Source organism: Stegostoma tigrinum, chromosome 22, assembly GCF_030684315.1.
Source record: "Stegostoma tigrinum isolate sSteTig4 chromosome 22, sSteTig4.hap1, whole genome shotgun sequence".
Taxonomy (NCBI): domain Eukaryota; kingdom Metazoa; phylum Chordata; class Chondrichthyes; order Orectolobiformes; family Stegostomatidae; genus Stegostoma; species Stegostoma tigrinum.
Window position 1 is genome coordinate 37,819,727 of NC_081375.1, and position 25,692 is coordinate 37,845,418.

The window sequence follows — 25,692 nt, forward strand, 5'->3', positions numbered from 1 at the left end:
GGAAAAATAGTGTTCAATAAATATTTTTCGGGCTTGAGGAAAGCCTGTGGTGGAATTTTACAGGTGTCAGTATTGGGACCCTTGCTTTTCCTGACGTGTATTAATGATCTAGATCCTAGTGAATCTTCTCTGCACCGTCTCGCTTACCCAGTGTGGCAACCAGAAATGCACACACTCCAGTTGTGGCCTAACCAAAGTTTTGAACCACTCCAACATGACCTCCCTGCTCTTATAATCCATGCCACAACTGATGAAGGTAAGCATCTTGTATGCCTTTTTAAGCACTCTACCTCTCCTGCCACCTTCAGAGATCAGTGAACAAGCATCCCAAAATCCCTTTGTTCCTCCAAGCTTCCCAGTGCCCTGCCATTCATTGACTGTTCTATGTTCTAAGTGCATCATCTCATATTTTTCAGGGTTATATTTCACCTGCCACTGATCAGCCCATCTGACCAATCTGTTTAGATCCTCCTAAGACACTGTCAACTGCCTGATCAATCTTCATGTTATCCACAAACTTACCTATCATCCCTCCCACCTTCTCACCTATATTGTTTATATGTATTGGGAATAATAAGTGACCCAGTACCAGTCCTTGTGATACACCACAGAAACTATCACCAGTACACAGACAGGCTTCTATCACTATCCCCATCTCGAATCACAAAGCCAATTTTTGATTCAACTTACCAAGTGACCCTGGATCCCATGTGCTTTGCATTCTTTATCAGTTTCCAATGTGGGATCTTGTGAAAGGCCCTATAAACTACATCAACTGCACTGCCCTCATCTATTCACCTGGCCACCTCCTTGAAAAGCTCAACCAAATTTTGTTAGGTGTGACTTCTCTCTGACATCCATACTACCCTTGATCAAAGCTTGCCTCTCCAAGCAGAGGTGAATTCTCTCCTGCAGAATTTTCTCTAATAATTTGTTTACAACTGATGTGGGACTCACTGATCTGTAATTCCCTGGTGTATCTCTACCACCCTACTTGAAAAGTGAAGACACATTAGCTATGCTTGAATCTTTTGGCGTCTCTGCTGTGCCCAGAGGGTAAGTAAAAAATCAGGACCTCTGTAATTTCCTCCTTCACCTCCCATTACTGCCTGGGATATACTCATCAGGACCTGAAGATTTTTCCACCTTTGAATCACCAATGCCTCATCACTCCCTATGTCAATCTGCTCAGTAATCTCACATTCTATCTGTACATAAATTCCGCTTCTCAAAGTGAAGACAGACATGAAGTACTTATGCAACACCCTGCCAACAACCTTCAGCTCTAAGCTCGGATTGCCCCCTTCAACCCTAAAGGCCCCTACTCTTTCTCTGGTTATCCTCTTCCCCGAATATACTGATAGAATATCATGATATTCACCCCAAACTGTCAAACCAGTGCTTTTTATGCCACCTCTTTGCTGTCCTAATTATTTCTTTAAAAATAATAAAATATAAAGAGGTCACATTAGCAGGGCCTTTCTGTCTGGGGGAGCTATATTGGAGAAGGTGTCCTTTAGCTGCAGTCATTGTGGTATGGAGACAATGCAGTGTCAGAGATCTTAAAGAATGCATTGAAGCACTGGTTACCTCATTGGTTACAAAGAGACCCCACCCCACCATGTCCCTGGCCATGTTTCTGCCATTAAGGAGGCCACATATTATTTCCAGTTGGCATCAGAGATTGGTCTCAGGAAGCTGCTTAATTATTAGGGCCTCCAATTTTAGCTTACTGAGAGAAGGGTTGTTGTGGTGCATTTGGAGTATCCTTCCCAGAGGATCTAGGATAAGTCCCACTGCAGGAATAATGGCCATGGGCATACTGTGTGATGGATATAGTCCTACCATATCAGTTTGTTTTGAAAAGAGTACTCTAACTGATAATCTCATATTCTTGGAGCTCTTTTCACATGACTTTCTACATGCAAGCACTTTGCTAATTAACCAGCCTCCTTCTCCTCTCCAGTATGTCTAGAATGAAAAAGTGAACATGGTTGATGAATAAATGTCGATATTTCGTTTTGGCATCTAGCTTTCTTCAGTGCTGCTTTGTAGCAGCATCCAGGAAATCTGTTTTAATTCCTACAGCCTCTAGGGCACTCCTAGAGGGTTGGCAACAGTATAATTAAATTTCCTGACTACCTGCTCTGGCAGACAACTAACCATCGACCCAATCTTTACAAAAATAACTCTGCGGTGGAAACATGTTGGCAAACCAAAGTGCCAGAGAGCAGAGGAAGTTCTAGATCTGCTTGTATCTGCTCCTGTCTATAAAAATCTGGCCCAAGCCATAGGTTTCCTCTCTGATCGTAGCAGGTGTGTAAAAGTGAGAGCATCAGGATTGAGGAAACGTGATAGCATCATGTCTGAAGTACAAGGGAAGATTCAACACTGCAAAAGCAGGTTGATGGCTGAAAATCAATGCAGATCAGCATGTATAGGCTGATCATTCAGCTTTCACCTTTAGATTAGCAGCAGCAGGATTAGTTTGTATTTAGTAATGTTGGTGCTATCATATGTTGTCCTGGTTTCCATTTCTTTGGACATGGTGATTGATGACACTTTGTTTACACTGTGCAACTGCAATGGAAAATTTAAATCATTTTCAGTCCACAGTATTTAAACTATTTCTGCACTTGAGTCGTTGTAAAAAGAATAATAAAGCCTTCGATCTAAAGCACTGAAACAGCCTTCACAATTTTCATCCAATTTAGAACCCTTTGATAAAATGTAAATTTTTCTATTTGGTTTTGGGATATCAACCATTGAAATATTGGACTTTGAGGTAATTTAGTGCCACCAACTGAGCCTTAATGAGAAGAGGCTCTTATCGGAAACAATATTTACTTAGGTACTTACATATAAGAGTAGCACTAGTAAAATAGATCTTGTTACTAACACTACAAGGAGCGCCATCAATATAGATTATCACTTCATGAAACACTAAGATATTCTCCTTATCCCAATACAAGGTGCATGACGTAATCATATTTGGCAGAACTATATTAATGCTCCAACATTAAATCTTTCAGAACTATTGTCACATCAAATATGTGTGACTAAACACAATCCAATCTACCATCAGCCGCCTCCTTCAGAACAAATAACCTTATAGGGCTACAGGAATGTAAATAACTTGATTGCTATACAGTGAACCTGTGTGGATTTGATGGGCTCAATGGCTTCCTTCCATGTCATAAGGATTTGTGAGTTCTGCGCTGTTGCCAAAAGTAGCCCCACTTTCAGAAATAACATGAACGCAAAACAATGTTGGAGTCCCACAGAACCCAATGTTCCATCAAAAAGACCAGTACTTAGGACAGGTCTAGAGGCAGGGCCAGTCCAGTAACAATTTAAAGTGAGAGTGATAGCGCTTGACATCAAGGCCACATTTGACTACATGTGGTTTCAAGGAGTCCTCCTGAAACTGGAATCGAGGACAATTCCCACTGGTTGGAATCATATCCAGCACAGAGGAAGGTGGTTGAGCTTGTTAGATGCCAGTCATCTCAGCTCCAGGACATCTCTGCAGGAGTTCCTCAGGGGAGTGTTTTAGGGCCAATCAACTTCAGTTGCTTCATCAGTGACCTTCTGACAATCATAAGATCAGATGTTCACTGATCATTTCAGCACCACTTGCAACTCCTCAGGTACTGAAGCAGTCAATAAGACACGTACAATATCCAGAATTGGACTGAAAAGTGGCAAATAACATTCATGCCACATAAGTATCAGGCAATGACCACCTCCATCAGGAGAGAATCTAATCATTGATCCTTGACATTCAATGGCCTCACTAATGTTGAATTCCCCCACTATCAACAACCTTGGGTTACATTGACGAGAAACTGGACTAGCCATGTAATACTTCTGCAGCAAGTGTAGATCAGAGCAAGGAGTCCTACAGCATGCAACTCACCTCCTGAATCCCTAAAGCCTGTCCACCATCTACAAGATACAAGTCACGAGTGTGATGAAATACTCCTCATGGATTTGTGCTGCTTCCGAAACACTCTTGACGCTTGATACCATCAAAGACAATGCAACCTGCTTGATTAGCACCACATTCACAAACGTTCACTGCCTCACAACCGACATACAGTAATAGCAGGGTGCATCATCTACAAACTACACTGCAGAAATTTCCCAAGGGTCCTTGCACGACATCTTCCAAACCTCCCATGATTATCAACTGGTAGGACAGCAGCAGCAGCAGTTACAAATGCCTCTCCAAGCCATTCACCATTCTAAGTGGAAATATATCACTTTTCCTCACTGTTGTTGGGCCAAGAACCTGGAATTCCTTCCCTAATGGCATTACAGGTCTACCTACAGCTAGCAGATTGCAACAGATCACAAAGGCAGCTCACCATCACCTTCTCAAAGGCAACTACAGATGAGCAATAAATGATGGCCTAGCCAGTGATTCCCACATCTGATGAATTAGTAACAAAAAGGATATAATCATATTTCCCAGGTAGTGCTCTACATGGTTTGAATGCCCGCCCAGAACATGAGCAGTTCTTTCTGTTCACTAATTCGTAAGTACTTTCCCAAATATTAGGCATGTTTCTACATCTACAACTGAAGAATGAGTGACTAAAATTTTCCACTGCGCACTTGAGTCTGAAACCATTCTGCATAAGGGTGTTCTAAGATAAAATGCATTATGACTAACAACTGTAAAACAAAATTAATCCATAAACATTGCATCTACATATCATAGAATGTGGAAGCAGGCCATTTGGCCCATCAAGTCCACGCTGACCCGCTTAAGAGCAGCCCACCCAGACTCACCCCATCCCTGTAACACTGTATCTCCCATGGCTAATCTACCTAGTCTGCATGTCCCTGGCACTTTTGCATGGCTAATCCATATAACCTACACATATTTTGACTGTGGGAGGAAACCAAAGCACTGAGGAAACCCACATAGACACAAGAGAATTATCAAACTCCACGCGTACAGTCATCCAAGGCTGGGAACAACCCTGGGTCCCTGGCACTAACCATTGAGCCACTGTACCACCAATTCTACATAAGGTTGGTATTGTCAGGATGTAAAATATGACCATTGATGGTTTGAATTCTTTTGATTAATTTATTAACTGATACCTCATAGAGCCAAATGATTTTAAAAAGACCAAAAACATGAACTTAATTGGCCATAGGCAATTCCTAACCTACTCAGATAACAATGTGTAGAGCTGGATGTGTAGAGCAGGAAAGCCGATCTTTCTGAAGAAGGGTTCAGACCCGAAACATCAGCTTTCCTGCTCCTCTTATGCTGCTTGGCCTGCTGTGTTCATCTAGGTCTAGACCTTGTGATCTCAGATTGTCCAGCATCAGCAGTTCCTACTATCTCCTAACCTACTCAGCTTGGTCGAGTTCAGCGAAACTAATCTAGATTAAATTAGAGATAATTTGAACTGAAATTAATGTCTTACACAAAGTTAATTAAATCACCCAGGCATCGCATCTGAGGTGTGAGAAAATCCTCATCTCCTATTTTGAGTTATACCATTACACAAATCTTCACATGTTGGGGATGAAACATTACCTACTATTATCAAGCCTGGATGAAATTAACTCAGCAGATGATATATACCAGCCAACTGCTATTTCAAGAAACTCTTGTTTTGAAACAACAAGAGATGGAGGTTTGTTTGCAGAAATGATTGTGGGCTGGAGAAGGCTCTCTCTGTGTCCATGAGAAGTAAAGAATCTGGTTAGAGCACTGCCCAGAAAGAATACTAGAAAAATGAGAACTGAAAGGATAACTGCAATATTTGCTACTGCTGATAGTTCAATAAACCAACTAACCAAATTTGGTCTCAAATTAAAATCTTACACCTCAAGAATGCCCAAAAGACGCTAAAGTGTATATTCTTTTATTTTCCCTTAATACATACCCGCATTTTTGTGTGTGTGTGAGTGTGTGTGTCTGTCTGTCTGCCTATGTTGTTATAAATTGTTAGAAATATATTTTTCTAAAATCCAGTCTTAAAGATTTTCCATTTAATTGCGATGGAAAGATAAACCACACAGTTACCAGAAGCTCATATTTTGGGCAGCAGCTGATTGTATCTGGGGAAATTTGAAATGATATCATGTTCAGAGCCATCGCCTTGCTACGCAAAACAAAATTGAATGTCATTTATTTTTGATGAAGTGCAATGTTGTGGCCTGTGGCCTTATTCTAAGTTTGTCAAGTTGCACTTCTCATATTTTCTCTTTAAATGTATGTATTTTGGGAAACCAAAAGTAAACCAAACTAACCAATTTCAGTGAATGATAACATCTTACGCCCAGACAAATGAAGAAGTTATCAACAAGATTTCATTTTTCTGTAACTTTTACATTAAAACGAATCAGAACCAACTTAAATTAACATAAATTCACACATAAATGATACTTCAAATAACAAAGTGAATTTCACTTGAACTACAACAAGGATACATTTTAAAAAGTACCAACACCACATGCAGTTTCCAAAGCTCTCTCACTTGATTTCTGGCCTGTGGTATGCCTCATTTTCCCACTCAGTCAATGCATTTAATGAGTAGTTGCATTCCATTCAAGACTGCAGGTATGGTTAGCACCAACAGGTGCACATTTGCAAGCCCTATTTTACTCTGATGGTGCAGCTTTCTGGAGATACTTTTCCGCCAACCAACCAACTCAATTCACAACATGGTGCTCTGACACCATGTCTTAGCACTTTCTCATGCTTAAGCTATTTGTACTACTTCTAAGATTCAATCCCTTTCAGCTCATTCATACATTTCTTCGTAAGAGTTTCTGGAATCACATGTTTTTCCTTAATGCCAAAATGGAAAGCTGACCTTTTCATAAAGAGGTTTGCTGGCTTTTCATCACATGTGGTCTGTGTTCTCCTTTCTGCTTCGTCTTTGTGCTTGCATCCATGTATCGATTGCCTAGGATCACTAAGTCTCCTTTGTGTACTAGTCAAATGAAAATCGTGCTGAGAGTTTTACATGACTTGCCTTACTTTAAACAACCAATAAAGTAACTACTATATACTGTCCAAAGTAATATGTTGAGATTCTTTAAAAATGTAAGTTCAATATTTTTACCCATTTGGAATGAAATATATGGAAATTGACAATGAATTTTTTGACTAAATTGAGCCGTAATCTATAATTAAGAAATTTCCAGCCACACAGCACATTTCACTATCCTCGTAAAAACAGAAGCCCATCAAGTCTATTCCACTATTCAAACAGATCATGGCTGAGCCAATAATCTTCAACTCCACTTTCCTGCCTTTTCCCTATAATATTTGATTCACTCACTGTTTAAAATTCTGTCACAGCCTTGAATATACTTAACGACCCAGGCTCAACAGCCCTCTGTGGTAAAAAATTCAACAAAATTACTACCCTCTGAGAGAAGAAATTCCTCCTCATCTCTGTCTTAGATGTGTGAATCCTTACGCTGAGATTATGCCTTCTGGTCCTAAATTCTTCCATGAGGGGAAACAACCTTTCTGCATGTTGCCAGTGAAGTTCCCTAAGAATCTTGTATGTTTCAAAAAGGCTGCCTCTCATTCTTCTAAGTTCCAATAAGTGCAGGCCTAAAGTATGTCTGATTAAAGCCTGGGCCTGAACATTGGAGTCCATTGTATTTTAAGAACCTTTTTAAAAAGCAGCCTGTTGAGGCATGTTATGAGACAACTCCAGGGCAGATGGGACTTGAACTCAGGCTTCCTAGTTCTCAGGAAGGAACACTACACCGTACTGACAAGGCTGCTAACTTTTATTGTTTTATTGGGTGAAATGATTGTCAACATCTGGAGTCTTCACTCATGCATTTAAATACAGAAATCCAAAAGCTATTGTTAATTATATTCTACTCCTTCTATGGCTACAGTGTTGAAGTCCTCACCAAGTGAACTCTTATGATCATGGCATTAATTAAGGCAAATTTCTGTTATAATTACAGCATAGAATGATTACAAACTTAAACCATAGCTAGTCAGGTGTAACTTAGTTTTAGTAACACAGTAAGTTATCGTTGAATAACTTATCTGGCCATCAAAAATAATTTATAAGTGTGGAGTGTCATTCTGTCAGAAGACAATTAATATTTTGTACCTTATTTACAAAATCTCTTATATTATAGCTGTTTCTTTTTCATTTCTTTTGACCAACCCCATGTGCATCCCAATTCTTTATCTGGGTTTCTGTATGATGGTTTTACTTTACCATTAATGAAAATTCTTCAGACCTGATGTTCAGGACGAACATCTGTCGTCACCTCACTAAATCCACAGATTTACTGTAGGACACTGAATCCAGTGGATCACCAGGAGACTGGAAAGCTGCACTGATAAGTCTGACGAAGAACTGTTTGTAGTTTTACATGATGTGATTAACACAAGCTGTTCCTTTTACAGATCAAAGCAAAAAGTTGAGAAAATAGCTAATTATAGGAGGAGAGTGAATCATTCTCCATGTCCACTCCTCCTCATATAAATCGTGTTACCACCACCATTTGACTGATTCAGATCTCACTTAGAATGAAAATCTTCTGAAATACACACAAGCAGGTCCATATGCTCTCTTCAGTGCTGTCTCAGTCAGCTTTGCACTACTCAGTGTGCAGGGAGCTCAGTCCCGTGACGCTCTGGATCCGACCGTGGAGAGATGCAGCTGCCGCCTCTAAACGCAGGGGATAATGAATGAGGAATTATGTTTTGCTCTGAATGTAAGCTGATAAGTGACAATTGTTTCAAAGGCAAACATGAAAAATATCAATACGTGATGGCATATATTTAAGGCATTTGAAACAAATTCATTTTAATAGCTTCTGTAATTTTACAGATTGGTGCTTTGCTACTTTTCACAATGACACATGATATTCTGCTCAGCAGAGATGACTGGTTGCTGTATTAAAAACTCCCATCAAGAAGAATGTTATTGAAATCTTAGCCTTCTCTGCTCCAGGAACAATCTGATCCAGATGTGAAGTAAGGGTATGGATTTTACCAATTGGGAGGAAGTTATGACATTTGGGTCAAACATAGGCCACACTACACCATAGCCAGATTGCTGGACTTGATAGTTTGTGTGCACCTACACTGGAAGGATAGCAATGGTCCCAGAAGGCAGGTCACCACCATTTTCTCAGGAATAAATCGAGGTAGGCAACAAACACTAGCCAGCCCACTGACACCCACATCTCATGAAAGTATGTAGGCTTATATTCCAAACAGTTAAACAGCATGTTCCTCTAAAGGCCATAATCCACCAACTAATGCTTGCAAAACCTCAAACAGAATGTTTATTCTGAGTTGTTATTCCGTAGTTGGACAACACCTACCCACCAATCCCGAGTGCGCTGATTGCAACACTAATGGCAAACAATCAGTCCAGCTTGTAACATATTAATTTATATTTCCGAGGAGGTAGGTATATTTAAGCATAAGCACTTCTTCATTGCAAACAGAAGAAATATTTCAAATCTTGTTCCTTTTATTAATTACCCAGAACTTGGGGGTCATTGGTTTGTTGTTGCTTTCTCCATAGCAACACCTCAGTCAATTTGCCAAACAATCAACACTACTACCTACTGCAGTATTAATTTTAAGTGATCATTTGAACTTTCCCAATCTTGCATTTGATCTGATAGGTGGAAAATAAAAAGCTTTCATACTATTTTAAAATGATACTCAAGCCAATCTTTACTCAGATTTAGAATTAGTTATAGAGTGAGACCTTATAAACGTCTGGTTCTGCTTTCTATGGCCCATCACCAATGTGGAGAAAGTCTCTTTATTTTGTAACAGTCATTATCCAAAAATCAGAATGATACAGTGCAGGAAGAGACCATTCTGCCCATTGTATTTGAATTGTCTGTCTGAAGGAACAATTTTCCAAAGGCCACTCTCCAACTGTATCTGAACATTTTTCCTTTTCAGATGGTAAATCTTTTGACAAATATATAGAGGTCTGGGAAGGGATTTGGTCAGATTTGACCTGGCTGGGAAGGCCATTAGATACCCCAGTCTTGAATTTACAATTCTAATGTTCACTTATACAAGTTATGTGAATGATGGGTTGGAAAGCCAGGAGCGGTGCCACAGAGAATCCTGCTCCTCTCCTGTTTCTTTCATCCCTGGCCCCCTGCCAGCATCCTGCTCCTGCAGGCCCCATACAATTTAGCTAATAAAGGGAAATTTTGCAAGAATGGTTCAATTCAGAGACAGAGTGGTTCCACTACTCAGTTGTGCTTCATGAGGAGCTCCTGCAATGTGATAAGAATCCCTGCACCCAATGGATGGGAAGAAAAGAATGGTAAGCTGGACAAAAACAGCATGGCCAGAAATGGCTGAGGAAGTCAGCAGGCCAGGGTGGTTGCATGCTACCTGACGCAATGTTGTCTGATGACATGACTAGTCATACAAACTTAGAGTCATAGAGAATAATAGCACAGAAAGATGTCCTTCAATCCATCAAGTCTACGTCGGTCAGCTAGCACCTTACTACTGTTATCCCATTTCCTTTTGTAGCTTTCAAAGTAACAAAACTATAGTCCTACACTTTGTAATTAGGGGTGGCACAGTGGCTCAGTGGTTAGCATAGCACCAGGGACCTGAGTTCAATTCCATCCTCGGGCAACTGTCTGTGTGGAGTTTGCACATTCTCCCCGTGTCTGTGTCGGTTTCCTCTGGGTGCTCCTCTCACAGTCCAAAGATGTGCAAGCTAGGTGGAATAGACATGGGAAATGCAGAGTTACAGTGTTAGGGTGGGTCTGGATGGGATGCTTTTCAGAGGGTTGGTGTGGACTCAATGAGCCAAATGGCCTGCTTCCACACTGTAGAGATTCTATGAATTGTGTATGGGAGATGTGTGCGCAATGTGGCCAACCCTTGCATTAGATGTGACCAGGCACCAATGACCAAAGTGAGACACAGAGTTCCCATAAACCAGAGGGTCATCATGGTGCAACTTGGTGCATTATCAAGATTGAATTCTTCGTTTTAGTAAGCTTCACAATGGCATGATGCCATGCCTAGAAATTGAAACAGGCTGATGAGTGTAGCTGGCCAATGAGACAGGAGTGACAGTGTGTATGTCTGTGTTTGCAGGAGAAGCTCAATAATGCAAGGGAGTGCCAAGCGATGGCATGTAGTATGATTAATTCCAAAGGAGGAACAGGCAATGGAAATAGGATAGATAGCAGGGGGAGCCGGTCAATGAGGCAAACTGTTGATGAAATTGACAGAGATTAGCATTAAATTTTTCAACATGTATTAGCTCGCGTTCTCTTTGGGCCTCAGTGAACACAGGAAGATGTTGAAGGGCATGGAGTAGGAGATGGTTGAAAATACAGCTTGTAAACGTTATTACTTGTCTGTCCCACAGTCCAGTAACAAATGAGGGACAGATAATAGCTCAATGACTATAGGAGTGCTCACTGGAGAATCTGCTATCAGCCACAACAGTTTAGCACGTTCTTGATCAATGCATATACACTCAGGCCAGTGATTGGCTTTGAAAGAGTGGCACCAGCTGGTGAGAATATCATAGGCACAGACTGGCAGGTAGTGCAAAGACTGGCAGTTGTGACCAGTCCCCATCAGAGGACTGAATGAAGGCTCAGTCATGCTCAGTTTCCCCACATGACAAGCTCAAGAGTGATCCGCAAAGTGGCAAAACCTGGAGCAAAAGCAGCAGGAAATGTTTGAATACTCACCAGAGTTTCCAGAAGCTGTTTACACCCATACCCTAATAGTGGAGGGGTCTTTCTGTGATCAGAGTGGTTTCATGTGTCTGGTGTGTGAGAGCAGTGCCTTCTTCATTGAGAAAATGCAGAGTATCATCTAGAACTCATGCAGGAAATGCGCAGTGATGTTCACAGGCCAGTCTCAGCCATGAGTTGTATTGAGAGATGGCTCAGCGAGATGGCCCTGAAATTCCTGGGCTGCATCCAATATCGTCAAAGAGCCCAGGTGAACAGGAAAGAGCAACTGGCCCTTGAAAGGGTGAGAAGTGGCTGGCTGGAGCCAATGGAGGCTCGGTTCCATGTACTCAACAGTGATGGTGGATTGATTCTGAGATAGCACGAACTGCAAATGGCCATTTCTGAAGAATGCTGTAGGCCAGAAAAGTCAGTTTTCCTGCTCCTGTGATGCTGCTTGGCCTGCTGTGTTCAGCCAGCTCGACACTTTGTTATCAGTGATGGTGGATTCTTAGTCTCTTTGACTGTGACACAAATGCACCATCACAATACACAAGATCTCTAGAAGTAAATAGTCTTCTAAATGGCGTCTAAATGGTTGTTGTCATATGGCAGCAGTTATTGATGTCATATGACTCGGTGGAAGTGGTCCCACTTAGGCGTGAACTGCAATGCCTACTATGCATCCCCTTGTCACCCAATATCTATCCTCTAAGATGTTCATACAGCTCAAGGTGCTCTGAAGCCTGGAACTGATGTACAAGTCATGGCTGCAAGAACCATAAACACACCTCCACACTGTGTAAAAATTCAGCAAGTGGAACTCCTACCTGTTTGCAAAGGTAGTGGCTGCTTAACAGTTCTTCGAAAGGTAAACTGGAGAACATTAAGCTCCTTAAGTGCCCCTTCAACATGCTTGAGGATCTCTCAGCTTTGGTGTTAGATAATTACACTTAATCTCTCTGGGCTTGATTAAATGGTCATTTTTCTCCAGAGTCAATGAGTAGAGATTGAACAAAGAGAAACTAACCAGGAGATTAATGGTTACTAGCTGGGCTGGAGACATGATGATGGATTCTGATCCCTGATAGAAAATGCCCAGTAATATTGTTGGATTGATGTTTAGACTCCACCGCTTTCTTCGCTTAGCATCCAATTATGGTTAGCCACTTGGCAAAGGCACAGGATCCCAACATGATTCAGAAGAGGCGAAGAGGAAGCAAAAAATTAAAATATGATCATTGAAGACAAATACTTGAAACATTTTAAAGAACAGTCAGGTGAAATGGAATAACAATGTTGAAATGGTTTATTACAGCATAATTTGTAACTGAGGACAGACATGTAGACAAACAGGGCCAATCTTCAGTCTCATCAGCTAATGTCTCTCTCATGTATGACAATTTGTCAGCTCTCCCTGTGGTACAGTCTGCGTTACACACTGCTTCTTGATGCTGTAAACACTTTTGGGACAATGATAACATAGCATAAGAAACAACAACACTAAAATAGGTGGGAAAGTAAGTTGCAATGAAGAAAGAAAAGTTACAAGTGGATATGGATAGGTTAGGGGAAAGGGCCAAAATTTGGCAGATGGAGCTTAACCTGGATAAGTGTGAGGGTATCCATTTCAGTCAGAAGAATAGAAAGGCAATTTATTATCGAAGTGGAGAGAAACTTCAGGTTGTTTCATTGGAGAAGGATTTGGGTGTCCCTGTGCATGAATTGCAGAAAACTAGCGTACAGGTACAGAAGGTAAGGAAGACAAATGGAATTTTGGCACTTATAGCTAAAGGAATAGAACGTGCAAGTAGAGAAGTATTGCTGTACCTTTATAAGGCAGTAATGAGACCACAGCTGAAGAACTGTGTTCACTTTTCGTCCACTTACTTGAATAGTTGCATTGGAGGCAGTTCACGGGAGATTCATTAGATTGATTCCAGAGATTAGGGGTTTACGTTATGAAGAGGTATTGACAAGTTTAGGCTTAACACTTTATAAGAATGATAGGAGGTCTAATTGCGGTATACAAAATGTTAAAGGAGATTAGTAAAGTAGATGTGAAGCAGGTGTTCCCGTTGTTGGGGAATCTAGAATGAGATATCATGCTTTTGGGCTAAGGGGTAGCAGATTTAAAACACAGATGAGGAGGAATACCCTCTCTCAAAGGGTCATGGATCTGTTGAATTCACTAGCCCAAAGCACATTGAATGCTGAGCACTGTATAAATATACGGAGGAGAGAGACAGATATTTAATTAGCTACGGGCTGCACGGCTATGGAGAGTGGGCAGAAAAATGGAGTTGAGACTGAGATGAAATCAGCCATAATGGTACTGAAAGTTGGAGGAGGCTCAAAGAGCTGAATTACCTCCTCCTTCTCTTAGCTTTTATGGTCTTATGTGGGTGATTAACTACAGCAAGACATATTACTACCCGACAGTAAAAATCAAGACTTTACGTTCATGTAGCCTGTGTAACCTTCTGGCAATTAAAAAAAGTAAAATTTTATAATTTTTAAAAATTGATTCATGGGATAGGGGTGTTGCTAGCCGGCCAGCATCTATTACCTGTTCCTAGTTGCACTTGAGAAGGTAGTGGTAAGCTGCCTTCTTGAACCTCTGAAGTCCATGTTCCATAGATTGAGCCACAATGCTCTTAATTGTTTTGCCCCTGAAAACCCTAAATGCAAACAAATACAACAGCATCATGGCAAGTTGTCATCATCGCTTAACCCTTTGAGGCTGGTAAACCTGTACTACACTTCCTCCAAAGCAACTCTGTTATTATCCAGATAGGGTGTCAAAAGTTGAGCACAATTCCTCAGATGAGATCAAACCAAGTCTCCAGTCAACTAGAGTATAACGTCCTCTCCACGGTTTCCCAGTCTGGGTGAGATAAAAACCATTAGTCTTCACAATTACTGCTCGTATTTATTAGCTTTATTTCATGAAATGTACTTCTGTGGATACAACCCCTTGCTTCCCACATTTCCTACCCTCTGGCCTTAAGAAAATATTCCAGATTGCTTTGCTGAGATCTCAAACACTATTTTTACAGAAGAGTTTTGAATCAGGCATTAGAGCACTTAATACCATACTTAGGTATTAATATAACTGGTAATTAACATACCAGCTGTATTTTGTACAACCTCAGGAATGTCTATTGAATGCCTAATCCTTACCCATTGTGGGATTAGGTGCTGTTCTGGCATAGAAAAGGTCAAGCTATTGAATTTGATTTCATGGTTGCCATTTTAAACCAGAAAACTTGAGAAGTGTGCACCAATTTATACTTTAATAAATTTGTGAAGCAAATGACTTGCTTTCATAAATGGTTCTTACTGGAAATGTTCCTATCAGGAATTCATATAAATATTGAAATTGAATTTTTCCATGTGAAATATGGCCTGCTTCATAACAACAATATTTCAGATTCATTTTGGTAAATTCTAGAAATAAAAGTTGTCAGGTAAATATGATAAACATCAAAACTTGAGTAAAACCATGTTCAATTAACAGAACAGCTCTAATAATCGTAGCAATTGGCATAAACTGATAGACTTTAATTTATATTCAATTAGCATCAATATTATCAGAGCAAAACAGCTGATACAAAATATGGTATTATATTTTAATACAAAATTTCATTTAACTGATGTTACTTCCACTTGGAAATAGTTTTTAAAACATTTTCAGTCAGCCATTAATGTTCTATCCTGTTCTACCTGCAGATGGCAAACATGTCCCACATTCTGGCCAAGCAGCATCTTAGGAGCAGGAACGCTGACGTTTCGGGCCTACCAAAATGTCAGCCTTTCCTGCTCCTAAGATGCTGCTTGGCCTGCTGTGTTCATCCAGCTCTACACCCTGTTATCTTGGATTCTCCAGCATCTGCAGTTCCTATTATCTCATGTCCCACATTCTGGCAGTAGCTGTTTCTTATTAAAATTATTTTAGTAAAGTATAAATCTGGCAGAAAAAGCCTAAGCCCTAAAAGGTGCTCTTGGTTATAATGTTCATGCATAAATGGACCTCCTCGTAATGGCTCTCACTTTGTGAATTGTGTTACCAGAGTGGCTTCAAGCCCTAGAGGCAGAAAGCAGACACGTACATACATGAGATAAAGGATGTATTATAACTAACTGAGTTCTACTTCCAACATGTGCTGAAAATATTCCTCATATTTCATATTACAGATAGTCAAGCTGATCCAGCTATTCCAATGACCATAGGGACAGATAATACTGACCGCAATTATCTTTAAAATTGCCCAGTTATCTGTTGGAGATTCTTCTGACAAAGTTTCAGAGTGAGGCCTGTTCCAAATGTGTCTTATCAGAGGTAACCAGGGAAAAATACATTCAGTGCAAGAGCAGCAACACAGACCAATATGTGTACCTTTTCTATTACACTTACCCCATTATTTCAGGAATTTAAGGTACAATAAGGCATTTTCATATTAGCTGGGGAAAGTTGAGAGTAGGGTAGTGTGAAGTAGGTGGGTATTAATGATGTAGGGTGCCAGGTGGATAGGATGCAAGGTGGGTGAATGGGGTGTGCGTGTCTGTTGGTTCAGGATGGATAGGGTGTAAGGCGGGTGTTTAAGATTCGTCAAGTTGTGCTGGTCGGTTCCAGCAGTGCTGGGCTGGCCTGGCCTGGGGATGTCAAATCCAGCTGGGCTGAGTCAGTTCAGGCCACAACGTTTGGGCTGGGTCCAGCAATAGGCAGGTTGGTTCAGGGGTGGGGTTTCGTGGTGACACATCAGGGGTTATCAAGAAGTATTATTGGGGAGGAGTCAATTGTGGGCATCAGTTATATAGTTACCCAAAATTTAGAGTGCCAATTCATTTCCTGAGTACTCTCAGAATTCTTTGACAATAATGGACTCTTTTGGAAGTTCCAGACATAGGGAATTGTTCATCAGAAAATTCAATTTCTTATTCAATTCGCATGGAGTCATTTGTTTTGAGGCCTCTGTGTGAACCTGATGCACAAATCTAGACTGTGTTGCATTACATTTTTGACCATTGGAATATCTAGGCCAATTGTTTCGACAATCATGGCTCCCATTTTGAAAGTATTGCCACTGTAATGAAAGATATTACCTACCTACCCTCCCGAGTTTGGGATACTGCATGAGATCTGAATTCCTGACGTTTTTGGGGAGTCCACTTGACTAATGGACTAATATAAAATGAATAACAGTGAATTAATGACCAGATTTACATCTCTCCATTTTTTAAACTTCAATCAATGGCTGATTTGGTGCTAGACATGGGGAGATGATAGTATTGCGGTGATATCATCAAATTTATATTCCAGAGACTCAGCTAATGCTTTGGTGTCATGGGTTCAAATCCCACGAGAGCAAATGGTGAAGTTTAAATCAATGCATACACTCAGCATTTAAAGCTATTTTCAGAAATAAAAACCGAAAGGACTGTGGATGCTGTAAATCACAAACAAAAACACAAGTTGCTAGAAAAGCTCAGCAGCATCTGTGAAGAAAAAGCACATTTAATGTTTCAGGTCTGGTGACCCTTACTCTGACAAATGTCATTTGGCTCAAACAGACTCAAAAGCAAAGTTTTTTTTCCAAAGGCCCGAAGGCATCTATGGGCCTGTTCAAGTCTACTTGGGCTTTTGGGAAAAAAAAAGCTTCACTTTTTTTTCAAAGGACCCGGAATGGACCTGAGCAGACCCAAGCAGGTCTCAGCGGTAGATGTAGCAACCCATGGAGACGAAGAGTAATAAGTACAGAGAAATTGTTTACAGGTACTAGTTTTTGATAAAGGTAATGTCAACCTATTCCCCAGTAGACTAAGGTACGATGAGTTCAAGAGTTAAATAATTTTTTTTAAGGTTGTGAGATGATTATTAAAAATTCTTAGGTGGTAGGTATATATATATTCAAAAAGCAAAAATACCATTCATCTGGAAAACAGATGGTCCCGAGGTTTTAAGATAAAGGATTCCCAGCCTTGTCTTTCTACACCCTATGAAGGCTAGTGAAGAGCTCATTTCCTGCACTTCCATACACAAACGGTGTGGTGAACACAAAGTAAACAGGAATATAAATTTCTTCAGACCCTTTACCTTATAAAACAATCACAAAAATATGCTCCACCTACTTTGGATAAAGTACAAACATGAGAAACAATCTACAAAAGAATTCTGTGTAAAAGGCTTTGAAAGGGAAGGTAGCAGAAAATAGTTGAAAGACATTAAAACAGCAAAAGAGGTGAACGCACACATGGAAGCAAATAAACTGGAGATAAAAGAAAGTAGCCAAATAATTTTTGCTTGCAGTTATAGTAAGTATTTAGCATACAGTCAAGTGTGCTCTTTTAGACTTTATATGTAAGGTTTAAAATATGTATTTGGATTGTGCTAAGCACTTGGCCACTTTTCATATGCCAGGAACGTAGTTTAACATTTATAGAGTCAGCCGGAATTATATGTAACTATAAAGAGAAGATTCCACCACATTCATTTTATTACCATTTCTAGTATTTAATAAAAGTAAAAAAGATGACTTATCCAAAATCTGGTTAAGATGCTTTATTTAAGCTCTTGATCTGCCCAGGTTTGATAGAACTGATGGTTTGTTTCCTGTACAAGTTGCACCTCATTCAAATAAAATCAGTTCAATAATGTTACAAATGATATTAGCTTACCAGATGAAAACTCAAAGTACAGAGCTGGTATTTCAGTTAAGAGAGATGCTGAGATGAGAAAACAAAGGTTTGATCTTTATGTTTCAAAGGGTAGCTTTCTTCCAAGCAAATTTTATTTGAATTTCAGGATTAAACCTATCAAAATCTTTTAACCATTTTTTTGAAAAATAGATGCATTGCGGGTTCAAATTTCTGAAATAGGTTGCTGGATGATCCCTGCCTCTATTGCAGATGGTAAACTTCCCTGTGAGATGTAGAAAGCTGTGTAGAAAATGAACCATCCACAATCAAACACCAAGACGAGTTTTCAGCTAGTTTTGTGTGTGTTGGAGTTTCAAATTGCCAATCGGATTTCAATGAACAGAACAGTATGTCTTGGATCCATTGCTTAGCAGCAAAGTTGCAAAAAACTTCTGGGAGCCTGGGCAAACTCAGATTCAAAATCCAAAGTCAAAAGAAAACAATCATTTAGAGCCAAACAGATACCTCCCCGTCACTTCCCACGAGTAAACCACATGGTCCCATCTGGATTACCAGTGCATCGTAGAAGTGCATGAAAATAGCACATTTTACTAGATTTGCATATTTTGGATACCGTTACTACCACCATATTCAGGTGTTCACTATCTATAATTCTCTTTTCTGTGGATATTTTTAATCACTCGGTTCAAAATGTCTTGAAGCAGCCCTGGAGCAAGTGGGACTTGAACCTCGGCCATAGGTAAAGACACTATTACTGTGTTTGAGTGGATACCAGCCACATCTCTGCCAGTGATAGCAGGGACATTGCAACTGTTTGAGCACCGAGAATTGCTGTGTCAGCAGTATCCTAAGTAATTCCAAAAATGTAAGTTAGAAAGCGTTAAGGTGGGCAATAAATCAATAGTTACCAGAAAGCCACAAGATCTGAAAATAGTATAACCAGACTAATAGGATAAAACTTTCCTTTCAATGGCACTTTTAAAGATTTCATGTCAATTTATTCTGAAATTGGAGAACTAAATTGTTCTATTTTTGCTGTGACTGCATTAAAGTGGCTGGCATACAATTTCACTCAGGGCAGCAGGAGGTCCATTCCTGAAGGTGATATTAAGGTACCTTGTTGGAACTGAGAATAGGAGTTTTATTCTGTATCTGGCCCTTGTTCTACTGTGCTTCACCTCGCTCTTTGCTTTTCAATTATACTTTTTGATGTCACATGGACAGCTTAGAGCAATGGCCAATTGTTGTCCTTGTCAAGAGGGCTACTTTTCAATGTCTCTCAAGCCTGCACAGGCTGCAAGCCTCAAAGTGGAGGTGACTTCTAAGTAAACTGAAAACATAATCTATTGGAATTTACAGCAGTTCGGGCGGTAACCATGGTGAGAGAAAGCAAGCTAACATTTCAAATCTAGACAACTGTTCATCACTACTAGGTGATTGACAGCTTCTGCACCACAAAGCGCTCAGTTACAAATGGGATACTTGGAACCACAGGTTCAGGGGCTGGCACTGTGTAACAACCTGTGGGCTGCATTTACCTGCCAAAAATGCGACTAGCTATTTGCTTGTATCAACAGGAAATATTGAAATTCAATTTAGTTTGACTTTAATTTAACAGAATTCAATTTAACACCAATACATCTTCAAGAATAACTGAAACTAAAACCTTCAGGTGCTTTATTTAATAAACAGAGCGCGGTTAATGCAAGGACAAAGTGAAAAAGAGGACAGGAACAGTGTAGAAGTGTATGAAAAATCACAGGAAAATACTAACTAATCCATCTATCCGATCCCAGCAAGACATAACTTGCTGACGTTCAGACCAAAAATGGTGAATGACCACATTGGGCACTGACATCTGTGCATGAATGAACACAAGATGTCACACTCACAAGTCTGCTAAGAGATTGGATTTTTAACATCAATATTAGTAAGGAAGAAATGATGGTTTGCCCGGAATCAGGTGAAGATATTTTAGTCAGTCTGTAATAACAGAAAAGATGGATTACATGGCAGTTGATGCTTTGGTTGTAAGTTTTTACCCAAATGGAGGCACAACAATTCATTTAGTGTCTAGTTCCAATGACCTTGGTCATGTAATTGATGAATAAATGAGACGGGTTAACACAAGTGAAGTCATTTCAGAGAAATAAGGGGAACATGTCACGTCGATTGATAGAGTTGGTGCAGGCAGATTTTGCATTCACTAGTACCATAAAAAAATTGGCAGACATATGCCTAAGCTATGTCACCATGAGAACTGATGTAGCTGCATGGTCATTCTGTCTGCTTCTTTCTGGCAAGGTAAAATGAAATGTGCCTAGCTCTCTTACAAAGCAGAGCCTCAGTCACTCTCTCTCAATGCAACAGGAGATGTGAACGAGTCGATGCTGCAGTCATTGCCCACTCCTACTAGGAAGGAACAAGATGCTTAAAAGTTTGTGACCATAATCACCAAGCACATTATCCTCACCTTTTACTGAGGTTATAATTGCACTGCAGCAAATTTCCGTGTGGACAACCAAGTAAAGCAGAGATATCTAATACACTCAGAATAGGCAAGAACTGCAGGTGCTAGAGTCAGAGATAACACAGTGTGGAGCTGGAGGAACACAGGCAGCATCAGAAGAGCACGAAAGCTGATGTTTCGGGTCAGGAATTTTCTTCAGAAAAAAATGAAGAAGTGTCCCGAACTGAAACGTCATTTCCTGCTCTTTTGATGCTGCCTGGCCTACTGTGTTCCTTCAGCTCCACACTGAGTTACATCGAATACATTCAGCAGGTCTGGCAGCATCTGTGAACTAACAATCAGAGTTAACTTTCGGGTCTGGTTACCATTCCTCAGAACTGCAGTTCTTTCGGTTTTTACATCTATACACTGACTGAGAATGTAAGGAGCATTAACAGACCATCCCCAACCAGAAATGTCAGGCAATCCTATCTGGGCTGGTAATGGAAGTCCCGTTGGGATTTAAGGATGGCCCATGCCGAGGAGCTAACTATCAGTGTAACTGCAACTCTCCAGTGCCAGCTGTACCACCAGAACGTGCTCCCACTGCAGGAACTATAGGATGCCCAGTTCAGCTACAATGGATAATGTCGTGGATTGAGGAGAGTTTGTGGCCCTAGGTAGGTCCCAGCAAGGGAAACTCAGGGGGAATAAAATAGGTGAATGACGGTATTTTGGGTGAAGGTGAGTGGACCTTAATGCCGAGGTGGCTCTTCATACACCACAGGCTGCCACTGTAGGAGAACTGTCTCCCACCTTCCTCCCTGAGTCCAAAAGGAGGCTGCCAGAGGTAAATCTGGTGCTTAATAGTCTCCTCAAATGATGTTGCCTGGCCCTGCTGGTAACCTAATGGTCAGCATTGGCCTCAGTGCAGTTGGTCAATCTACCTTCTTCACCATTGCTTTTAGAATGCTAGCAATGGTGGAAGGCAGTGAGTACACCATCTTCTTCTTTTCCTCCTAATTTTACTGGTCTCTGGAAGCTTGTAAAATCTTTGCTTGCTGCTGTTCGTGGAGAATTGCTCTGAGCATTGAAGAGATTCAGTTGCCCATTAAGTGTCTAATCTATCACTTCCATCTTCCAGAAGCTAGACCTGCTCTATGTCATCTTTGCTCATTGTCCCTAACATGTTGTGGTCCATGGAGATTGCAAGCTATTGCACTGCTGTCTGGGAGAAAGTGATAAAGTCAGGACAAAGTACATCAAGGAAAACAGCATCATTCCTTGGAAATGTGAGGAACTTTCAACAATTCTAGAAATCTGCAAATTTTCCCTAATCACAGAAACGTCCACATAAATCATTCAGCACTTTACCAGAAAATTATTGATGACTTAATAGATGAGGCGGATTATCTTTTCTAATGCTGAAGACATGGTCAGTTGTGCATGTTTAAGAGAGGATGTTAGCTGTAGCCTACTTTGCATATCCCGATGGACACACCCTGCTCACATACCATTGCCCTCGACAAGATCCTGTCTGCATCATTAGCACCATACATGTGTAAGTGTGTAACAGACACCACTTTAGAAATACATTTGCCACTGGTAGAGCTGTATGAACACACCTGAGTTTTGTGAGCAGTTGAATCTGAGTTCAAAGTACTGCAATTCATTGATTGTAGCTGGCTCAAGAAAGGAACAATGATTCAATCTCAAATGAATACAAATGAATACTATAGGCTGGAAATAGTATTCCCAAAATGCCCCTCGCCCACTGGTTGTAGGACTAGCACGAGATTGTTGTATTTCACTGAAGAAAGCCTGACTGAATTATGCAAAACATCCAAATTTGCTAGCATCAGGCATTCCCTGGAACTTCGAACCAGCACAGTGGCTCAGTAGTTAGCACGACAGCCTCACAACCCCAGGGACCCGGGTTCAGTTCTACTCTTGGGCGATTGTCTATGTGGAGTTTGCACATTCTCCCTGTGTCTGTGCACATTTTTTCCAGGTGCTCCAGTTTCCTCCCCAGTCCAAAGATGTGCAGGCTAGGTGGATTGACCATGCTAAATTTCCCATGGTGTTCAGGGAAGTTTATGTTAGGTGGGTTAGACATGGGAAAATACAGAGGTAGGGGAATGGGTCTCAGTGGGATGCTCTTTGGAGGGACGGTGTGGACTTGTTGGGCCGAATGGCCTGTTTCCACACAGTAGGGATTCTATTCTATTCTATTCAAAACAAAACAACAGCCTTGTTGATCCTGAAAAGTGCTCCTTACTAACATCTGGAGGCTAGGGACAAAATTGGGAGAGCTGTCTCACAGACTAGACAAGCAACAGCCTGATATTGTCATTCACTTGGAATCATATCTTACAGACAATACCTCAAACATCAACATCGCCATCCTTGGATATGTCCTGTCCCACGGGCAGGACAGAACCAGCAGGGCTGGCAGCACAGTGGTATACAGTTAGCAGGGAGTTACCCTGGGAGTCCTCCACATTGAATCTGGACCCATGAAGTCACATGTCTTCAGGTTAAACATGGGCAAAGAAACCTTCTGCTGATTACCATGTATCATCTTCCCTCAGTTGATGAATCAGTATTCCTCTATGTTGAGCAACACTTAGAGGATGCACTGAGTGTGGCAAGGGGGACATAAAGTACTCTGGGTGGGGGATTTCAATGCCCACCACCAAGAGTGGCTTGGCAGCTGCACAACTGGTTGAGTCTTAAAGTACACAGCTGCTACAGTGGGTGTGTGGCAGGTGGTATGGGAACCAAGAAGAAGGAAAAATATACTTGACCTCATCCTTACTAATCTGCCAGCTGAAGATGCTTCTGTCCATGGCAGTATCAGTCAGAGTGACCACCGCACAGTCCTTGAGGAGACAAGATACTATCCTACCTTCATGTTGAGAATATCATGTTAATCACATTGTCACCGTGCTACATGGGACAGACTTTGAACAGATCTAGCGACCCAAGACTGGGCATCCATGAACTACCGAGAGCCATCAACAGCAGCAGAATTATAGTCCAGCACAATCTGTAATTTCATGGTCAGGCATACCCCCTTTCAACCATTACCATCAAACCAGGGGATCAATCCTGTACAATGGAGAGTGCAGGAGGGCATGCCAGGAGCAACACCAGTGATACTTAAAAATGAGGTGTCAACTTAATGAAGGCACCATACAGGATTACATGTATGCCAAACTGCATAAGCAGCGAGTGATAAACAGAGCTAAGCAATCCCACAACCAACAGATCAGTTCTAAGCTCTGCAGTCCTGCCACATCTAGTCACGAATGGAGGAGGAGGCTCTAAAATAGCTCAATTTTCAATGATGAAAGTGCCCAGCACATAAGGACAAAAGATATAAGGTTAAAACATTCACAGCAATCTTCAGCCAAAAGTATCAAGTGGATGACCTAGGAGCCCTAACAAAACTGGAATCTGTGGGTATTGAGAGCAAACTTTGTGTATTCGAGTCATGCCCAGCTCACAAGAAGATGGTTGTGATTGCTAGTCATCTCAACTCCAGGACATCTCTGCAAGAGTTCCTCAGAGTGGTGTCCTAGGTTCAAACAACTTAAGCTGCCTCATGGAAGCATAGAATCCCTAAAGTGTGGAAGCAAGCCATTCAGCCCATCAAGTCCACACCAATCCTCCAAAGAACATCCCACCCAGGCTCATTCCCTATCCCATCCCTGCATTTCCTACCCTAGACAATATGGACAATTTAGCATGGCCAATCCACCTAACCTGCATATCTTTGAACCGTGAGAGGAAACCAGAGCATCTGGAGGAAGCCCACACTGACACAGGAGAATGTGCCAACTCCACACAGCTGGTTGCACAAGGCTGGAATCAAACCTGCATCCCTGGTGCTGTGAGGCATCAGTGCTAACCACTGAGCCACTGTGCCACCAATGACCTTTCCTTTGTCAAAAGTTCAGAACTAGGGATGTTCGCTGATGATTGCACAATGTTCAGCACTGTTTGCAACTCCTCAGATACTGAAGCAGTCCATCTTCAAATGCAACAAGTTCTGACAATATCCAGGCTTGTGCTGACAAGTGGCAAGTAGCATTTGCACCACACAAATGCCGGGCAATGACTGTCACGAATAGAGACAATTTGCTCTGTAGCAGCAGTGTGTACTATCTACAAGTTGCACTGTTGAAATTGACCAAAGATCCTTAGGCAGCACCTTTCAAGCCCATGACCACACCAGGTGCATTGGAATACCACTATCTGCAAGTTCTCCTTGAAGCCACTCATCATCCTGACTAAGAAATATATCGCCTCTCCTTCTGTGTTGCTGTGTCAAAATTCTGGAATTCCCTCCCTGATGGCATCATGTGTCTATTTACAGCATGTGGACTGCAGCAATCCAAGAAGGCAGATGACCAACACTTTCTCAAAGGCAACTTGAGATGGGCAAAAAATGCAGAGTAGCCAGCAATGGCCACATTCTACGAGCAAATAAAACAAAAGATGCTGCCATGTTTTACTGTCATCATGACGAGCAACTTCCCGGCACAGTCTTTTTTATGAGATGAAGAGTAGTGAGAAATATCATCGTAAAGGTTCAATTATTTCAATAAATTATCAAAAATATTATCATAAATGTCTTAAAACAGAATTCAAAATTGCAGTTCAGGAATCTGGGGATTTTAAATACGTTGGATTGGAAATCAGGCAGAATGGATCAAATGTCATTTTGCATCAGTAATCTTATTTGTAAAATGTTAGCTGCATTGCCATTTTTCAAAGTAGGGCCTCACAGAAAGATACAGTGGCTTTAAAGTTGAAATGGAGAAACTGAGAAGTTTAATTGAACAGCTAAATTGGTTGGGCACCCAAGTGAG

The 25,692-nt window shown here is 41.0% G+C and overlaps 1 protein-coding gene across 1 annotated transcript in view; it reads right to left on the reverse strand.

The window, feature by feature from the left end:
* The window catches only part of LOC125463661 (nuclear distribution protein nudE-like 1), an 87,399-nt gene that overhangs the window by 60,910 nt on the left and 797 nt on the right, over nt 1-25,692 (reverse strand). The window lies entirely within an intron of this gene.